Source organism: Priapulus caudatus, unplaced genomic scaffold, assembly GCF_000485595.1.
Source record: "Priapulus caudatus unplaced genomic scaffold, Priapulus_caudatus-5.0.1 Scaffold45, whole genome shotgun sequence".
NCBI lineage: Eukaryota > Metazoa > Priapulida > Priapulimorpha > Priapulimorphida > Priapulidae > Priapulus > Priapulus caudatus.
The window spans coordinates 450,025-470,465 of NW_014577106.1; the positions used below are offsets into that span (position 1 = coordinate 450,025).

The 20,441-nt window shown below is 46.1% G+C and overlaps 1 protein-coding gene across 1 annotated transcript in view; it reads right to left on the minus strand.

Moving 5' to 3' along the window:
• Window positions 1–4,516, minus strand: part of LOC106820743 (lipoma HMGIC fusion partner-like 2 protein) — a 27,836-nt gene extending 23,320 nt beyond the window's left edge. The window contains exon 1 of the mRNA XM_014825287.1: window positions 4,428–4,516. The gene's annotated coding sequence lies outside the window, so the exon portion shown is untranslated. The remainder of the gene's footprint in view (window positions 1–4,427) is intronic.
• Between the last annotated feature and the right edge of the window lie 15,925 nt (window positions 4,517–20,441).

Consider the following 20,441-nt stretch of genomic DNA (forward strand, 5'->3'; position numbering starts at 1 on the left):
GTGTGTGTGTGTGTGTGTGTGTGTGTATGTGTGTGTATGGGCGTGTGTTTGTGTGCGCGTGCGTGCGTGTGCGTGCGTCGGCGTGGCAGATTTTAAAGAAAACGTAACATCCAATCTCCGCTATCTATACTGACAAGTAATATCGAGTAAAAAGAGGCGATTCTTGATCCGCGATGATTGAATCTTACGACGGATTGTCGCGCGTGTTGCCGCTGTATTATAAGTCAATCTGCCCTACCGACGCAACCGTGTCGGGGGACACCTCCGGCGTAAGGTGTTTACTGCGCGCGAAAACGTAGTTCTCATCGCCTTCTCGTCTTCACACGATATTCTACGAGTTTTTGTCCGGATTTCTTTTCCGAAATATCCGGCGTCAATTCTGCTTTGCTGAGCTTGTTATCTGTGTTGTCGACTTCGTTAGCTGTCACGTGTTCGACGATTGTCGGCCACCATTTTGTATACGCATTTCGATTGTGAACCTCACGACCTTTTAGAATGTGAAGGTCGGGCCGATGATGACTTGCCAACGGGAATATTTCTGTGAGAACAACGTAAATAGAATGAGAAATTCTAACGAAATGAAAGTTATTCTTGGCGCACTTGACCTTATGTTGTCATGACATTATAGGGGAGACATTCTAACATGCATGCGAATGACTCATCCTTCCCTGTCTTGTTCGTAAAATAACAAATGGCCCGAGGATCATATGTTGCATCCACGTAGCATACCTATTATATCATATATATAAAACGATCACCATAAACACTCACAACGCGTTGCCCGCCCCGCCAATCTGCCTCCTATTACACTGCATCTAACTATTCACGTGACGGTATCATTATTAATATTAATATTAATATTATTATTATTATTGCTGTTGTTGTTGTTGTGTTTGTTGATATTCCTATGAATATTGATAATATTATTATTATTATTATTATCGACGTGATGTTTTGTGAGACATGTTTTAGGGCGTTGTAAATGAAATATTTATGTCACAGTAGCAGTAATGAGCGCATACGTTTGATAGCCAGCGAGCAGCTGCGCCCTGCCTTGACGACTCGTGTTTTATTTACCTAATGTTGCTCTGTGTTACAATGTGTGCATCAACATTTTACCCTTGAGTTCTTGTACGCTAGTAGCGGTCGTTCGAACGCTTCTACTAGCATCTCTTCGACCAGGAAAATGCTCTCTCCTGGTAACGTAGCGCAAATTGGCCTCTCTGTGGTGCACATAGTTGCTGTGGTGGCGGTTCAAACATGGCCGCTATATAGCGATTCCCTCGATCGTCAGTGCAAGGTTAGGAGAATGACGGGAAATAGCGTAATATCGCCGAGAAATTGACGTTATATCACACATTCTAATGAATACGTTAGACCGGCGATATGAAAATAAACCACGAACAAAATTATTGTTAGATTTCGTCTAGAATAGCAAATATCACAACGCCGTTGAATGAAATGTAAATTGCATCTCATTGCTACAATACGGTGTTACAGTATGCGCACTGAACAAAATTCTTCCCTGATGTACTGTTATGTGCTAAGGGCCTGCATGGCGAATACAATATTTGCCACCTGCTGTATGTATCCTGGGACACAGAAAAGATATAGCGCAGATATAGAAAGATACAGAGTCAGATAGTCATAGACAGCCAGACGAGGGAGGGAAGGGATGCAGAAAGGTTGAGAAGAAAGTGGGAGAGAGACAGACAGACAAAATGACACAGAGAGAGGTACCGAGAGAAAGGGGGAGAGAGAGAAGCAAATAGAGAGGGCGGATCCAAGGGAGAGAAATAGACAGAGAGAATGAAACATGCAGAGAGCTAGAGCGCCCAAGCAGGAGCATGGAGAGAGAGAGGGAGAGAGAGAGAGAGAGAGAGAGAGAGAGAGAGAGAGAGAGGGGAGAGGGGGAGAGAATGCATGGCGAGGAGGGAGGATTAAATGCAATAATATAAGGTATTGCACGTATCTGTGACGTTAATTATTCGGCTTCACGTTATTTGGCCTATAATTACAATTTATAGATTATGTTCCGCGGACTCACTCATTGCTTTGATTCAGCGAGGCTTACACAGTTAGGCTTGCAAGCACATGCTGACTTGCGGCTGCTGCTGCTTGCTGCTGGCTGACTGGGCTATCTACTACATACTACTACTGTCTGCTGCTAACTACCTACATACTACTACTACTACTAACTACTAAGCTTACCTCTACTACTACTACTACTACTACGGAGGAGTAAGATAATATAGGATCTATATTATTCTTACTCGCTGCTACTACTAACTCACTTACTACTACTACTACACCTACTACTCATACTACTACTACTACTACTATCTGCTGCTGCTGCTTGCGACTACTGCTGCTGCTACTGCGATTTTCCCTCGCACTGCGTCCGGCCTGCTGCACTACTGCTGCTGCTGCTGCTGCTACTACTACTACTACTACTTCCTAACCTACTACTACTTACCAATATATAACTACTCTCACATACTCCATTATCGTGACCTGTCCGCTGCTGCTCTAGCTACACACTACTTGCTGACGCTGTGCTGCTACTCCCCGCTGCAACAGTGCTGCTGCTCTACTTACTACTACTGCCTACTGCCTCCCGCTGGCTGCTACAGAGTGAGTGCTCGCTGCCTACTACTATGCTGCTCGCTGCTTAGCTGCTTACTACTACTACATACTACTACTAACTACTACTACTACTACTTGGTCCTGCTGCTGCTGCTGCCACGCTGCTGCTGCTGCATGCATAACTGCTGCTGCTGCTCTTCTACCTACTGCTGCCCCGGCCGGACGCGGCTGCTACTACTCACTGACTATTACTACTGACTACTACTACTAGCTACCACTACTACTACGCCTACTACTGACTACTGCTGCTTGCTGCTGGATGCTGCTACTGCTGGCTGCTGCTGCTGCTACTACTACTGCTGCTGCTCGCTGCTGCTGCTACTACCTACTACTACTTACTGGCTGCTGCTGCTTGTTTTGTTGTTGTTGCTGCTGGCGGGGCCCGCCCCCCCGCCGCACTTGAAGGCCAAGGCACTCACGGACCGCATTAAAAAGCGCCATCACTCAACAACCAACTCAATGCTCATGCGAGTTAATTTGTCACGGCAGTTAACTATAATTATTATATGGCATTTATTGCTTCATGACTATGCTGCACGGATTTAAATACGGTTCAAGTTACGCAAAATCCTAAATTGTTGAAGTGTACGGTGTCAATATACGCAACAAATGTCTGTTAATTGATCCCCAACTTTAAAAGATCAAATTAGTATTAGATTTACACATACACACACATTTTTCAAGCGCACAGCATGCACTCGGACCACACGCACACACACATGCGCAACGAACGCTACATGCACTCCCAAGCGCGTTGCCCTCAGAAAACAGATTCCCCTCTCTTTCGGCTCTCTCTCTGCTGCTCTCTTCTCGCCTCTCTCTCTCTCTCCTCTCTCTCTCTCTCTCTCTCTCGTCTTCCTCTCTCTCTCTCTCGCTTCTCTCTCTTCGCTCATCTCGTCTCTCTCTCCTCTCTGCTTCGCTCTCGCTCTCTCCCTGTTTCACCCGAACATACGCATATAGGCAGCCACCTGTGCTTTATTACGCACGCTGACTACGTATATGATGCATATATATAGTATATATATATATATATATATATACACACATAGACGCTATTTTACAGACGTTTCATAGCCGTAAACGTGCTCGTAAATTTTAACAATAAAAGAGAGTGAATAATGAATATTTCACCGCGCGCTATCGGTACCCGCCCGTAGCTGCGTTAACACACCCGGCAGGTGGCGCTACAGGCCATTTCACGTACTCAGCAGGTGCTACTAAATACAGCCACTGTCTGAACGTTATTATAGCTACACATACACGCGCATTGTGATATGTTTGAGCGTTCGCACATACCGGAAGCAACCTGCGTAGCTTACAAGCCTTCTCCAGCTGCCTGTATAGTACCTACACGCACACAGGCGCACGCACGCCCACACGCGCTCACACATGCATGCACGCACACACGCGCGAAATCGCTTATGCGCGCCCACACGCACTCATGTGCTCATACCTGCACATACACGCACACACATGAACACACACACACGCACACACATGGACACAAACACACGCACGCGCGCACTAATACCCACACACAGGCACACACAGGCACGCACATACACGCGCGCGCGCAGGACACGATTTAGGGAAGATGGATCTATGGATCGTATGTATGGGAGACACATATTATTGACATATAGATACCGTTATACACAGGTAACTTACCGTATAAGCGTATGCGCACAAATTACGTACGCGTTTACGCAACACGGTGGACAATAACGCAGGTACACACAACAATACAGGTATGTTAAATATCTTCATCAATCGCTGCTTACCTGACACGAACACACGTGTGCCGCGTTCTCCTCCTCCTCCACTTCTTCCTGCTCCTGCTCCTCCTCCTCTTCCTCTTCTTCTTCTTCTTCTTCTTCTTCTTCTTTATCTTCTTCCTCTTCTTCTTCTTCTTCTTCTTCTTCTTCTTCTTCTTCCTCCTCCTCCTTCTCCGCCCCCTCTGTTTCCTCCTTCTGCTATAGGAGGTAGGCAGATGCCTTTGACTTCAGTGCAATATCTTTCACACACGTTAGCTTCCTGCTGTTTCTCACGTGTGGCTGATAGCTGCGTGAGTCACTGCGTGCGTCCCGCACACCTTTCATATATTTCCCTGAGGGTCCGCTTTTTCACCGCGCCGTTACTGTGATTTTACGTCCGTTACCGCGCGAGCGTGTGTCTGTATAGTACTATGACTAGTAGTAGTAATAGTTGTAGGAGCTCGTTCACTACACAGCCGCAGCGTGCGATGCCAGCCGCAGCAGTGGTGCGTTGCTGAGGCCCCTCGCTTCTTGTCACAGCGCTGCATGTGTTGCTGCGTCAGCGATCGAGTATGCGCAGAGAAAACGAGAGGGAGGGAGTGTAAGTGAGTGAGCGAACGAGCGCGCGTCGAGTATTGGCAGTGACGGTTTGAACGGTCGCTGCCCCGGCTAGCGCAGCTGCTGCTGCTACTACTGCTACTACTGCCGCTCAAACAAAGAGCATCAAGATGCGGGCTAAGTGGGGCTGCCAGGGTCGGTGGCGCTGTTTCTTACCATCACTAGGAGGAGGGCGGTGAGGGAAAGGTTAGGGGAGTGGGGTGCAAGAGTAGATAATAACACAAAAGTTACACACCCGATTTCCGCATTTTTAACCGATTTTTCTCATCAAAATTTGCCACCAATAAAGAAGCAAGTGTATACGTTTCTCAGCTTATGATGACCACTAATCACTCAGCTTCGTGGTACTGATATTCGTTTACATATATTTGCTAGCGTATTGCTGTAAATCGTAATCTTGCACGAGCTGAATTCGCACAATTTACCGCTATTGTGTAGAGGTATTAAGCCAAAATTTGAAGCTATAGTGGCGCCAATATTTAGCAACGGACTGTTTCCAAATCATTCGTGCCCCGATAGGGTTGAGAGACAATATAAATTTCGACTTTTGATCTCGTGAGGAACCGCGAGACGCGCTCAGTTATTGTGATCGCAACACAAGAAATTGACTTACTATCTTACATAAGTAATAATACAATAATAACAATGTTCTCTGTAGTAGTTTGCAGTAAGTATCACGTTACGCACGCGCAGGTAATCAAGTACATTAAACCCCTATCGGAGCACGAATGATTTGGAAACAGTCCGTTGCTAAATATTGGCGCCACTATAGCTTCAAATTTTGGCTTAACACCTCTACACAATAGCGGTAAATTGTGCGAATTCAGCTCGTGCAAGATTACGATTTACAGCAATACGCTGGCAAATATAATATGTAAACGAATATCAGTACCACGAAGGTGAGTGATTAGTTGTCATAATAAGCTGAGAAACGTATACACTTGCTTCTTTATTGGTGGCAAATTTTGATAAGAAAAATCGGTTAAAAATGATTATCCGGGAATCGGGTGTGTAACTCTTGTGTTATTATCTACTCTTGTTGGGGTGGGAATGTCATGGAGAGCGGATAACAGGAAGCGTGATGGAAGGGAGAGAAGTGGGAGGAATGAGGGAGGTGGGAAGAAGTGAAGCAGTAGCAGTAGCAGCAGCAGTAGCAGTAGCAGCTAGTAGCAGCAGTAGTAGTGGCAGCAGCAGCAGCAGCAGCAACAGCAGTAGTAGCAGTAACAGCAGTAGCATGCAGCAGCAGCAGCAGTAGCAGCAGTAGCAGCAGCAGTAGCAGCAGCAGTAGCAGCAGTAGCAAATAGCAGCAGCAGTAGCAGCATCAGTAGCAGCAGGTCGGTTAACCAACAACAATCAATAACGTAAGCAGGTAGTCAGTCTGTGCCGCAGCGAAGCGTCAGACGTGTAACAACAGCGCTCCTACTGCGTGGTAAATCAAACGGTGTATCAAGGGACATTGGCGTACGAAATATATTCTCTCCGCCTCTTTCCGTCTCTCTCATGCTCTCTTTATTTCTCTCTCTCGCTTCAATTTTTCATGCCTTCTCCCGTCTCTTTATCTCCCGCTCTCCGTTTCTTGCACTCTCTCACCCGGCCTCTCTGCATGCCATGCACTCTTCCCCTTCTTCACCTCTCTCTCCCCTCTCCCTTTTCCGCCCTAATGCATGGGATAGACTCTAAAGGAATATGAAGCACACTCGATCCACTATCTCGACTATGAAGTGCCAAGGAGAGCGAATTCCCGCGAATTTATTATAATACACCGGCGAGGTACGTGAAGGGGAGTCGGAGTCGAGACAGTCTGGCGTGGTAGACGAGAGAGTGTGAGTTGCAGACGAGAGAACGAACGAGTTCTCTGAAGCGCATAAAAGGTTGATGACATCGTAGTAAAGGCTTGATGAGACGCTGTGCGCTACTCTCACACATTACGCATCTGCATTTATTTGCTAGCTGCTAACTTAAGAGCTAGCCGAATGCAGGGACAAAGAAAGGAAGACGGTCAATTTGTTTGTAATCAATATGTGTGCTGCCGCCTTTATAGGTCGAGTCCTTTAGCACAGAGCGAGTGCAACCGTATAAGTGCCGCACGGGTGCGATACCGTAAACACAAAAATTAGTGAGTGTTAGCAGTACACGCGCACGGACGCACGCACGCACACACGCACGCACGCACGCGCACACAGACACAGACACACGTACGCGCACACGCGTGCACGCACCCACGCACGCACACACACACACACACACACACACACACACACACACACACACACACACACACACACACGCGCGCGTCGCGCGCGCGCGGCGCCGCGCGAGGTACACGGACACACGCGTACCACTGCAACTACAGCACAACACCCCCAACACACAACACAGCACACACACAAACACACACACAACACACAACAGTCAAGCACAGCGCACGACGACACTACCACCGCACACAACACACCACACACTACACAGCAAGACGGCCTGACCGCACGCACACGGAGCACAGCATAACATGTCCATGATCATCGTACCCGGTAATAGTATACCTTGAACTAAACAAGAAGATTGGCGCGCTAATTCATGCTGTTGTTTGTTGTTTGAAACTCTTGTTTAATGTCAAGGTCAGCACTGCATCATGCCACCAGGTGAAATGTTACAGTGGCGCTGTATCACCCGCTCGTCGTATCAGGTGTGCCCGCTACACAGATATATCCTGCTGACTCAGTATGTCCGCAACGCATCCCGTGTCTACCCATTTTTAAGTGTGTCCCCTCACTCAGATGCCCCGCCGCTTTAATCATGCGTTCCACGTATTCAAGTATGGCCCGCTCATTGAAGGGATCCCGCCAAATCATATCCCACATGATGGCCCACATCCACGCACGGCTGTGCTAATAATTAATGAAAATCTGTTATACTAGCTCCGATTTGAAACTATAACACTTGTTAGTCTTGCGCGATGTTTTTTCACGTAATCACGTTTAGGGTTGTTTTTACAATCAAGTACCACCCATTTTGTCTCAACGGGGGGAAAAAAAATGTTTATTTTGCTTTCGTGCAAATTTTTGTTGCTGTGTTGAAACAAGTTACATGTAAGGAATCTGATACAAATCTTGAGGCGTCAAGTTTTCAACTTTTCTTTTTATACATTAAAAAACATGCTCTATGAGTCAAAATAATTTGTCATGGGTCCCGTGATATCGTACTGCTAGAAATAACATATAATTGCTCCTTGAGGTGGACGTAGAGATATGGTTTTGATGTGTGATTATGTGAAATAGCCAATAATTATATATATATAGAAATAATACTAAATTAAATAATGTTTGATCTTTCTCAAGAGTAATGAAGAACAATGTTTTTAATTTTTCGGAGAGGGACACTTTTGACGGAATTCAAACTGACAATTAGTGCCAACGTCCAACTGGCTAAAACTGAGCGGAGTTGTCGACAAAGTGAATATTATAAGTTTGTAAGGATATATATTAGTTGTTTTTACGGGAGAAAAACAATATTCATTGAGTAAAGGTCTACTGAACTCCTCTACGAATACTGAAATTCGGAGAGGACATTTTTTGCGGAATATGCACCTCATTTGCCCATTACAGAAAGTCGGCAATTAATCATTAGTCACCAATCAACATCATATTACGGGGTATTCAGATTTTAAGCAATACTCATTTCCATAGTGTTATTCTGATTTTTAATAATGCTTAATGGTTTGCTGTATGTCAGAAGACACACCGCTCAAGCATTAAAAAAAATCAGAGAGACATGCGACATACTTACATATTTTGAAAAGTAAATGTGTTTCAAGCAGTTTCTTCGGCTGTTGTAGGTGAGGCTAACTAGTGCCAAATAATTGGCCCATATTCCATTTTTGAGGCCCACAATGTGGTTCATTACTTTACTGGCTCTTAATGACCTGATTGTAAAGACCATCCTTATTTTATAATTGAAATATTTTTCCTACGGTCCTACCACAAGAAGAGCAACAGTGATTGAGGCTCTGCTGGTGTAAGCACAATACATACACCAGACACCCACACACACACGCACACACTAACCGGGCGCACGGCACGCAACGCACGCACGGTCACGCCACACAGGTCGCACGCAACGGACACACGCACACACGCGCACGCACGCAACGCACGCACAGGCACGCACACACACACACACACACAACACACACACACACAATATATATATGCTTAACATGTCATGTCTAGCGTTGGTTCCGGGGCTTTGCAAGTGTTCGACCATTAGTGCGCATCAATGTTATGAACACGAACTCTGAGACTCCGATGATTCACACTCAACCGCACATCAACAGGCGACTTGACTGCGATGTGTACTGTACCATTCTCATATCTTTATGTCCAGCGGCCTTGCGGTGGCACTGTTATATTACGGCGTTATACGTGAAGTATTATGGCAGTATTACGTACACAAACATTCAAATTAAACAGCAAAACATCTTCGTGTTTATTTACCATCATTTTGTTATTGTAATGGCCAAAGTGAACCGTGGCAGGGACTGTATGGGTTGTTATGTGGAGCGCGTCACATCTGTGTGGCGTTACTTGCATTATGAACTAAACACTTTCGGCACGCAGATTTTCACGTTTCCTATCGGATTCAGTTTTTGTCACAGTCACCGGACCGATAATGCCGCGCGTTTAGGGCGCTATAGGTTAGTGAGCCTTTCACAGCACGAATATGGTGTAATAGGATTCTCATCCGTGGAGAGAGAAGATAGAGAAGTAAAGGTGGCGGAGAGGGGAGAATGTGGGCGATGAGGATGTCTCTCTCTCTCTCTCTCTCTATCTCTCTCTCTCATCTCATCATTTCTGCTCTCTCTCTCTCTCACTCTCCTCTCTCTGCTCTCTCTCTTTTCTCTCTCACTTCCTCTCTCTCGTCTCTCGCTCTTCTTGTCTCTCTCTCTTTCTTTCTCGATCACTCTCTCTCTCTCTCTCTCTCTCTCTCCCTCGCTCTCTTATCCTCTCTCTCTCTCCTCTCCTCTCATCGTCTCTCCTCTCTCTCTACTCTCTTTCTCTCTCTAGTCGTGTGTGTTGTGTGTGTGTGTGGTTGTGTGTGTCCGTTGTGTGTGTTGTGTGTGTGTGTGTGTGTGGTGGTGTGTGTATGATGTGCTGTGTGTGTGTGTGTGGTGGGTGTGTTGTGTGTGTGTGTGTGTCTGTGTGTGTGTGTTGTGTGTGTGTGTGTGGTGTGTGTGTTGTATGTGTGTGTGTGTGTGCTGTGCGGTGTGTGTGTTGTGTGTTCTGTGGTGTGTGTGCTCGTGTGTGTGTGTGTCGTGTCGTGTGCTGTGTGGGTGTGTGTGTGTGCTGTGATTGTGTGTGTGTGTGGTGTGTCCGTGTGATTGTGTGTGTTGTTGTGTGTGTGTGTGTTGATTTGTGTTGTGTGTGTGTGTGTGTGTGTTGTGTGTGTGTGTTGTGTGTGTGTTTGTGTGATTGTGTGTGTGTGTGTGTGTGTGTGTGTGTGTGTGTGTGTTGTGTGTTGTGTGTGTGTGAATGTGTGTGTGTGTGTGTGTGTTGTGTGTGTCGTGTGTGTGTGTGTGTGTGTGTGTGTCGTGTGTGTGTGTGGTGGTGTGTGTGTGTGTGTGCGTTGCCGTGTGTGTGTGTGTGTGTGTGTGCGCGCCTGTGTGTGTGCGCTGTGTCGTGATAAGTAGTAGGTAGTAGTATAGTAGTTGTTGTTTGTTGCTGGCTCGCTACTGCTGTAGCTGTAGCCACAGCAAGGTCAGCAGCACCGGCAGCAGCAGGCAGCAGCAGAAGTTAGATAGTAGCAGTAGCATAGCAGTAGCAGTAGGCAGTAGTAGGGCAGTAGCAGTAGCCAGTAGTAGAGTAGTAGTAGTAGTTACGCACTGGCAATGGCAAGTGGTAGTCACAAGTAACAGTAAGTAGTAGTAGTGAATAGGCAGCAGCTAACATGTTCACAGATTCCCTAACATATGTGTCGTCCTGTCTCGTGTCACGCGAGCGGAGCTACGATTCTGTAATAGCGTGGCAGACCGACGATATTTTGCAGCTGACAAATCTGTCTTGCCTTCAATTAGGAAGAATTTTACAGGCAAAAGTCACAAGCCGTGCGGTGTAAATCAGGTCTGTGATAAACAAGCGACTTTCGAGCGGGTCGGTAACCATGGATTTACCCATATAAAGTACAGACTAAAGCCGAAATACGCAACTAAGGGCAGCAGAAAGGAACATACCAAACCATCGCAGCAGCAGCAGCAGCAGAGACCAGCAACGAACGAACAGCAGCAGCAGCAGGCAGTAGTATAGTAGTAGTAGTAGTATAGTAGTAGTAAGTAGTAGTATGTAGTAGTTGATAGTAGTAAGTAGTAGTAGTAGCAGTAAGGCAATAGCAGTAGTATGTGGATGGTAAGGTAGTGGTAGTGGTAGTGGTAGTGGTAGGTGGTAGTTGTAGTGTAGTGTAGTGGTATAACAGGCAGCATCAGCAGCGCCACACCCAGCCAATCAGCATCACATCAAGACGCAGCAGCAGCAGCAGCAGGCAGGGCGGCGTGCGCGGGCGGCAGCGGCATAGTATAAGTAGACTCTCCTTTCGCTTCCCCTCATCTTCTCCCCACCCTCTCCCTTCCTCCCACTCCACCCTTCCCGTTACTCTCCAGCTCGCGCTTCCGCTGGCCGCCTTCCCACGGCAGATCTTATACACCAGTCGATGCCCGGATTCCGCTGGGCATGAGGTCAACACGAGGAAACGGCAAACACCGAAGAGAAACGTGAGATCATGCGATCCTATCACTGATCACCGATCACCGATCATCCGTAGTTAGTCTGAGTATCGATCCTACAGACTTAGCATATACTAGCTGGATGGCTCTTAGTGACTCTAAGTTTTAGTGGTATAGAAGAATCAGTGACCGAGTCACACAGCCACGACGCCGCATGCACAAACACGGAACGCCTGACCCACCACACCCGCTCTCCCCCCCCTCTCTTATATTTCTGCTCTTCGTCGCTCCCTCATTCTCACCCTACTTTTTATTTTTCATCTCTCTCTCTCTCTCCACGAGTCTCTCTCTCTCTCCTTCTCCTCTCGTCTCCTTCTTTCTCTTCTCTCGGCTTCTTCTTCTCATCTTTCTCTCCGTCTTTTCTCCTCTCGCTATCTTCGCTCTCTCTTCTCTCTCGTTTTCTCTCTCCCCTCTCGTCTCAGTTCTCGTCTACATTCTCTTTCTCTCTCTCTCCATTTCTCTTCGTAGCAGGCCGGGACCAGGAAGCAGTGAGGCCTACATGAGAGTCAGGCATGCGGAAGGAGAGAGTGCGACCAGACAGAGAGGAGGGGCAGGCGGGCCGGTGGAGAGAGAGAGAGAGTAAGAGAGAGAGAAGAGAGAGAGAGAGAGAGGGAGGAGGGAGGAGGGAGGAGAGAGTAGCAGAGAGAGCGCCGCGCGATGCCGGTAATACACAACGAAAGCAGCCCGCGACGACACAGACGGAAGAATGATAAACATAATGTAGGATAACGGAGCAAGGTCGGAGACCGCACGATGTGCCTGGATCCTAAGGCTAGGGATCCGGATGTAGAAGTCGAGGAAGCCCGAATGGGCAGGTGGCCAGATACCGACGATGGATATAGCCCACATCGCTTAATTAGGCTGTCTATAAATAACATTAATATCAGGCCGTGAATATTAATAGTGTGAATATCTGTTATTACCTTCGCCAAAGGGTTGGGCAGAAGGTATGTTTTTACCGGCGGTGTTTGTTCTTCCATTCCGGATCGCAATTACTAATTAATTAATTAATTAATTAATTAATACAGTTTTCAGGAAAAAATAGGTCACAAATGGTATACTTGAATTGATTACATTTTGGTGGTGATCCGGATCAATTAATTAATTAATTAAGTTAAGTTAATAAAGTTTTTAGGATACGTCAAGAATATCGGGTAACCTAGATGATTACAGTTTTGGTCGTCATCCGGATCATTAATTAATAAAAATTTCATCGTGACAGATTCAAGCTGGCCTTGGCGAGGTCTGTGCTCTCTCCGAAGTGCTCTAGTTACTTATGTACTATAATTATGTTTAACATAATTTTATTATAATTACAGCTGAGTGGCAGGCCATCGCATATGGAGAATGCCAGGGATATGGTTTTGGTATTACATGAACTCTGAAAGAGCAATCGGTATATATTATATATATAATTATATATATAATTATATATATATAATTCTATATATTATATATATATATATATATATATATATATATATATATATATATGTATATAATATGAAAAGAAAATCGCGACATCCCGTTAGACAATGTGTATAAGCGATGACGGAATTAATTCATTTTCAAATATTAACAATGAAGTATCGTGAAAACCCAGGAGCCCGTTTCTACTATATATATAACTATATAAGATATATATAGTATATATATATATATATAATATATTAATAGAATATATAATATAATATATATATATATATATATATATATATATACCCGATTGCTCTTTTTCACGAGTTCAGTATACCAACAACCATTCCCGGCATTCTCCATATGGTATGCCTGGCGCACTCCTGTATATAAATAAATTTATGTTAACAATAATTATAGGTAACATATAGTAACTAGAGCACTCGGAGAGCACAGACGCTCCGCCAAGGCAGCTGGAATTCATGTCACTGTGAAAATTTTTATTAATTAATTGATCCGGAGTGACGACCAACACAATGTAATCATTCGTAGGTTCCCGATTTCTGACGTATCCTAAAAAAGTTTATTAACTTAATATTAATTAATTAATTGAATCGCGATCACCACCAAATGTAATCCAAGTTCTAAGTACCCCATTTGGACTATCCTGAAAATGTTATAATTGAATTTAAATTGTAATTATTAATTAATTAATTGATCCGGAATGGAATCGAAGCAAAACACGCCGGTAAAACAGTAACCTTCTGCCGAAACCTTTGCGAATAGGTAATACGATTATGTCAGCACTATAAATCACGCCTGATAGTTATGTTAGTTATAAGACAGCTAATTAAGCGATGCTGGGCTTATCCATCGTGGGTATCTGCTCACCGTGCATTCGGCTTCCTGACTTCTACATCCGGATCCCGTAGCCGTTGCATCCAGGCACGATGTGGTCGCTCCAGACTTTGGCTCCGTTTCATCCTAATATGTTTATCATTTCCGTCGTGTGCGTCGTCCGGCTGCTTTTCGTTTTCGTGTATTACTCGCATCGCTCTCTCTCTCTCTCTCTCCTCTCTCTTCTCTCTCTCTCTCTCTCCACTCTCTCATCTCTCTCTCTCTGCTCTCTCTCCACCGGCAACCCCCCTGCTCCTTCTCTGTCGTGGTCTTGTCACTCTTCTCCTCCGGCATCATACTCTAGGTATGCCTCACTTGCTTCCTTCCCGGCCTGCTAGAGAGAGAAAGGAGAAGCAGAGAGAAAGGAGGAATGAGAGAGAACGAGAGAGAGGGGGAGAGAGAAAAAGAGAGAGAGAGAGAGCGAAAGAGCGAGAGAGAGAAAGAGCAGAGAAAGAGAGAGAGAGCGAGAGGAGAGAAAGAGAGGAGAGATGAGAAGAGATGAAGAGAGAGAGAGGCGAGGAGAGAGAGAGAGAGAAAAAAAAGTAGGAGAAATGAGGGAGCGAGGGAGAGAGAAATATAGAGAGAGGGGGGGGGAGAGCGGGTGTGTGGGTCAGGGTTCCGTGTTGTGCATGCGGCGTCGTGGCTGTGTGACTCGATTCACTGATGGATCTATAACACTAACTTAAGAGTCACTAAAGAGCCATCCAGCTAGTATGTAAAGATCTGTAGGATCGATACTCGATACTACGATGATCGGTGATCGGTGATCGGTGATAGGATCGATGATCTCACGTTTCTCTCTCGTGTTTGGGCGTTTTCCGTGTTGACCTCATGCATGCGAAATCCCGGATCGACTGGTGGTTTATAAGATCTGCGTGGGAAGGCGGCAGGGAAGCGCGAGCTGGAGTAACGGGAAGGGGAGAGTGGAGAGGGAAGGGAGAGGGTGTGGGAGAAGATGAGGGGAAGCGGAGGAGAGGTCTACTTAAAACTATGCCGCTGCGCCGCCGCCGCCGCCCCTGCTGCTGCTGGCTGGCTGCTGCGTCTATCTGATGCTTGATGCTGGTGTGGCCCTCGCTGCCTGATGCTTGCTGTATACAACTACCGACTACCACTACCACTACCAACTACCCTACTGCACTACCACTACCACTACCATTACCACTACCCCAACTAACTACTGCTCATTGCCTACTGGCACTACTACTACTACTACTACAACTACTACTACTACTACTACTACTACTACTACTACTACTATACTACTTACTAACTGCTGCTAGCTGCGTGCTGTGTTGTTGCTGCTGCTGCTGCTGCTGCTGCTGCTTGATGTTGGTAAATGTTCCTTGCTGCCCTTGCTGGTATTTCGGCTTAGTCAGTACTTATAGTGGGTAAATCCATGAGTTACGACCCGCTCCGTAAGTCGTTGTTTATCAACACGACTGATTTATCACGCAGTGTGACTTTTGCCTGTAAACATTTCTTCCTAATTGAAGACAAACAGACTCTGTCAGCTGATATCTCGGTCTCCACCGCTATTACAGAAATCGTAGCTCCGTCGCGTGACACAGACACGCGACACGATATTAGGACATATGGTGACACATGTTGCGCTGCATTACTACTACTACTACTAATTAACTTGTACTAGCCATTGGGGCCATTGCAGTGCTACTACTACTACTACTACTACTACTGCTACGCTACTGCTACTACGGCTACTGCTACTGGCAGCTGTCTACTGCTACTTCTACTTCTGCTGCTGCTGGCTGCTGCTGCTGCTGGCTGCTGCTACAGCTACAGCAGTAGCAGCACAACCACAACAACTACTCTCACTACTACACTACACGCACACGCGCACGACACACAGGCGGCACAGCCACAACACAACACACACACGACGTCACACACCACACACACACACCCAAGCACAAACACACACAGCACACACACACACACACACACACAGCACAGCACCACACACACACCCCAGATTCACACACACACACACAGCACACACACACACACACACACACACAGCCACACACACACACACAATCAGGCATCACAACACACACACACACACACACACACACACACAGCACCACACACACACAATCACACACACTCACCACACACACACACACAATCACACCCACACAACCAACACACACAGCAATCACACACACACCACACACACACACACACCACCCCACCAACACACACACACACACGACACACACACAGACCACACACACACACAGCACCCACACACACACACACTACACATACACACACACACACACACACCATCACACACATGCCACACGACACCACTACAACACCCACCCACACACACACAAACACACACACACATCACACACACACACACCCACCCACACACACCCACACCCACACACACACCACACAACACACAGCACACACACGATAGAGAGAGAAAGAGAGAGAGAGAGCAGAGAGAGAGAGAGAAGAGAGAGAGAGAGAAAGAGAGCGAGAGAGAGAGAGAAAGAGAAGAGAGAGAGAGAGATCGAGAAAGAAAGAGAGAGAGAAGAGAGCGAGAGCAGAGAGAGAGGGAGGAAAGAGGAGAAAGAGAGAGAGAGAGAGAGAGAGAGTGGAGAGAGAGAGAGAGAGAAAGAGAGAGAGAGAGAGATGAGAGAGAGAGAGAGAGAAGAGATCATCCTCCATTGCGCACATTCCCGCTCTCGCACCCTTTCTTCCTCATCTTCTTCTCTCCACGATGAGAATCCTATACACCATATTGTGCTGTGAAAGCTCACTAAGGCCTATTAGCAGCTAAACGCGCGGCATTCGCTCGTGATGTGAGCAAAAAACTGAAATCCGATAGGAAACGTGAAATGCGTGCGAAAGTGTTAGTTTCATAATGCAAGTACGCAACAGATTGACGCGCTCCACATAACACGCATACAGTCCCTGGCCACGGTCACTTTGGCGCATTACAATAACAAAAATGATGGTAAAATAAACACGAAAATAGTTTGCTGTTAATTGTCGAATGTTTTGTACGGTAATTACTGGCATAATCTTCCACGTAAACGCCGTCATATAACATGCCACCGCAGGCCGCTGTACATAAGATATGAGAATGGAGGTCTAAGATACACATCGATCAGTCGCTGTTGATGTGGCGGTGTGAACATCGGAGTCTCAGCCGTTCGTGTGCATACATGATGCACTAATGTCGAACCACTAGCAAGCCCGAAAACAACGCTAGACATAACATGTTAAGCAATAATATGTGTGTTCGTGTGTGTGTGTGTGTGTGTGTGTGGTGCGTGTGTGCGTGCGTGCGTGCGTGCGGCGTGTGTGGCGGTAGTCCGTGCGTGCGTGTGTGCGTGCGTGCGTGCGTGCGTGCGTGCCGTGTGTGCGTGTGGTGTGTGTGCGTGTCTGTGTAATGTATTGTGCTTACACAGGCAAGCCTCATCTATGTTTTTTGCTCTCTTGGTAGGACGTAGGAAATATCAATTATAATATAGGATTGTTTACAATCATGGTACATAAGGCCAAGGTAAAGCTAATAACCAATTGGGGCTCAAAAAATAGTAATATGCCAATTATTTGGCACTGTTAGCTTCAACTCACAACAGCGTAAGAAACTGGCTTGAAACAGCACATTTACTTTTCAAATAGTTAAGTATTCTGGATGTCATATCAGGTGCATCTTTTTTTAATGCTTGAGCAGGTGTGTCTCTGACATCAGCAACCATTAAGCATGTATTAAAAAATCAGAATTAAGCTTATGGAAATAGTTTTGCTTAAAAATCGTGAAATACCCGTAAGATGTGTGATGTCTAATGATTAATTGCGACTCTGTAACTGGAATGAGGTGCATATTTGCCGTCAAAAATGTCCTCTCCGAATTCAGATATTGTAAGACTAGTTAGACTTGTAACTGCAATTGAATATATGTTTTTCTTCCAGGTAAAAAACACTATATATATATCCTACAAACCTATATAAGTATTCCACTGTTGTCCGACACTTCGACAGTTTTTAGCCACGTGGACGTTCAATATTGTCAGTTTGAATTCGCGTCAAGAAAAGTCCTCTCCGAAAATTAAAACATTTCTCATTACTCCTTGAGAAAGATCAACATTTTACATTTGATATATTTCTATATATAATTATAATTATTCTATTTCACATAATCCACACATCAGAACCATATCATCTACATCACCTCAAGGAGCAATTTATTATGTTTCTTTAGCAGGACGTATTCAGCGGGACCCATGACCATTATTTTGACATCATAGAACGCATAGTTTTTTTAAGTTCCAATATAAAAAGAAAAGTTGAAAACTTGACGCTCAAGATTTTACAGATTTTACAGTAACGTGTTTACAACACCAAACAAAAATTGCAGGAAAGCAAAATAAGCATTTTTTTTTCACGTCCCGTGAGACAAATGGGGTTCTCCGATTGAAACAACGCCATAACGTGATTACGTGGAAACAAACATGACTGAAAGACTAACAAGTGTTTATAGTTTCAAACTCGAGTCATAACGCATCTCATAATTATTAGCGACAACCACACGTGGCGTTGATGTGGGCATCAATGTGGATACTTGATGGGCGCGGATCCTTCAATGAGGGGGCATACTTTGAAACTACTGAACGCCATGATTAAAGCGGGGCATCTGAGTGAGGGGACACACTTAAAAGAATGGGTAGACACCGGGATGGGCGGACATCAACCTGAGTCAGCAGGAATATCTGTGTAGGCGGGCACACGCTGAATACACGAGCGAGTGATACAGCGCACTGTAACATTTCACCTGGTGTCATGATGCAGTGTCGTGACTTGACATTAAACAAGAGTTTCAACAACAAACAAACAGGCAATTGAATAGCCGCGCCAATCTTCTTGTTTATTCAAGGTATACTATTACGGTACGATGACATGGACATGTTAATGTTGTGCTCGTGTGCGGTCCTGTGTGTGTGTGTGTGATGTGTGTGTGTGTGTGGGTGTGTGCGTGTGCCGTGTGTGTGTGTGTGTGTGGTCGTGTGTGTGTGTGTGTGTGTGTGTGCGTGTGTGTGTGTGTGCGTGTGCTGTGTACCTGTGTGTCCGTGTACTCGCGCGCGCGCCGCGCAGCGCGGTGTGTGTGTGTGTGTGTGGTGTGTGTGTGTGTGTTGTGTGTGGGTGTTGTGTGCGTGCGTGCGTGACGCGTGTGCGCGTACGTGTGTCTGTGTCTGTGTGCGCGTGGGAGCCTGGCGTGCGTGTGGCGTGCGTGCGCCGTGCGCGAGTGACTGCTAACACTGCACTAATTTTTGTGTTTACGGTATCGCACCGCTGCGCAGCTTCATCACGGTTGCAACTCGCTCTGTGCTAAATGGACTCGACTATAAAGGCGGCAGCACACATATTGAATTACAAACAAATTGACGCTCTTCCTTTCTTTGTCCCTGCATTCGGCTAGCTCTTAAGTTAGCAGCTAGCAAATAAATGCAGATGCGTAATGTGAGAGTAGCGGCAACAGCGTCTCATCAAGCCTTTACTACGATGTCATCAACTCATTTTATGCGCTTCAGAGAACTCAGTTCGTTCTCCGTCTGCAACTCACTACTCTCTCGTCTACAACGCCAGACTGTCTCGACTCCGACTCCCCTTCACGTACCTCGCCGGTGTATTATAATAAATTCGCGGGAATTCGCTCTCCTTGGCACTTCATAGTCGAGATAGTGGATGCGAGGTGCTTACATATCCTTTAGAGTCTATCCATCATTAAGGGGGGAAAGGGAGAGGGAGAGAGAGGTGAAGAAGGGGAAGAGTGCAATGGATGCAGAGAGCCGGGTGAGAGAGAGTGCAAAGAAACGGAGAGCGGGAGATAAAGGAGACGGGAGAAGGCATGAAAATTGAAGGCGAGAGAGAGAATAAAGAAGCAGCATTGAGAGAGACGGAAAGAAGGCGGAGAAGAAATATTGTACGGCCAATGTCCCCTTGATACACGTTGATTTAGCCACGCACGTAAGGAGCGCTGTGTTAACACGTCTGACGCTTCGCTGCGCACAGACTCGGCTTACCTGCTTACGTATTGATTGTTGTTGGTTAAGCGGACCTGCTGGGCTACTGATGCTGCTACTGCTGCTGCTATTTGCTACTGTGCTAGCGCTGCTGGCTACTGCGGCTGCTACTTGCTGCGCTAACTGCTGTAGCTGGCTGCTGCACTAGCTGTTAACTGCTACTTACTGCTTGGCTGTGGCGCCATCAGCTCGGCTGCGCCATCTACGCTGCTACTAAGCTACGCTACGCGCTGCTACTGCTAGCTGCTTCACTTCTTCTCTTCCACCTCCCTC